Source organism: Dipodomys merriami, unplaced genomic scaffold (genome assembly GCF_024711535.1).
Source record: "Dipodomys merriami isolate MVZ:Mamm:240054 unplaced genomic scaffold, mDipMer1.0.p SCAF_576, whole genome shotgun sequence".
NCBI classification, from domain to species: Eukaryota; Metazoa; Chordata; class Mammalia; order Rodentia; family Heteromyidae; genus Dipodomys; species Dipodomys merriami.
Window position 1 is genome coordinate 366,743 of NW_027206153.1, and position 1,352 is coordinate 368,094.

Consider the following 1,352-nt stretch of genomic DNA (forward strand, 5'->3'; position numbering starts at 1 on the left):
TGTAATCTGATTAAAATCAGATCACCAGTGGATCATTCTAGATAAGTTGAATCTGGGGCAAAAGAGTACAAAGCAAAAGAGTACAAATGTTACAAGCAAATATGTAATCCTGACTGCTCAGGAGACTGAGAACTGAGGATTTTAGTTCAAAGCCAGGACAAGAAGTTAATTGTGGAGAAACTCTTATCTCCAATCAACCAGCAAAAACCAGATGTGGAAATGTTTCCAAGTAGTAGAGAGTGAGCCTAAAGCAAAAAAGACAAGGAGAGCTCCAGGCTTTGAGTTAAATTTCCAATGAATAAATTCATAAAATAAACAGTGAATATTACCAGAAAATTTTCTCAAAATTTTCAAAGTTAAGATGTTCAATGGACCTTGAAGTTTAATTTTCTTTGTTTGGCAAATGGCTGCCTTCATTTTGTCCACTCACCTGGGTGCTCTCCTGCGTACACATACCTGATGTTTTCCTCTATCTCCAATTTCCTCCTCTGATTAAAAAAAAAAACAACAGTCAGAACAATGAGTGTGGTAGTAACACCAGTACTGTGAAAATACTGTCTAGAGGATTGCTGGTTCAAAGACAGCATGGATACATTGATAATCTATCTCAAGCCCAAAAAAAACCCCTAAAAATAATAACATCAAAATCCCACTAAATTTTCCAAATGGTTATCATTTAGCTCATTTTTTAACTCAATCACCAATTGACCATCTCCATTTCTATGTGTGATCACATTTTACATTTTAAGAGACGAAGTCTTAACAAAATTTCTATCTGCTCTTCCAGACATTGAGTCTTCTGGGTAGGAGAGAGAAGGGAAGAAAGGAAGGTAGGAAAAGGAGCTGAAGATTAGTTCTCTATCTTCAGGAATATGAGTGAATCTGAGCAAATGTATTTTTAAGTCAAGGACATAAAAAGGAGATTAATAGATAATTACTTCCCTCTGTGGTTGATGGCTTATCCTGCCCAAGTGGCCAGTAGTAAATGGATTCACTTGAGAATTTTCACTGTTACAGCTTTTCCCTTCCAGGTCAAAGAACAATTCTAGTATTCTCATCATTGTTAATTATTCCCATTCTTGCTATACAGTTGACATTTGGATGAAGTGAGCAATCAGTTGTCTCATAATTGAGCTAAGCATCCCTTAGTTATCAGACCACCTGCCTTTCAGAGGACTTGGAATTACTTTAAGCTCATGGTTAGCAATGTCATGATGCTAATATCATGCCATTGGATCATCATACAATACTGGCTATACATCAACAATGAGAAAGGTTGCAGTTATTCAGAAGTAATGTTGGGGTGAAGGCATCTTGATATCTGAAGGATAGGCCTTAGGTCCCTGGTGAGG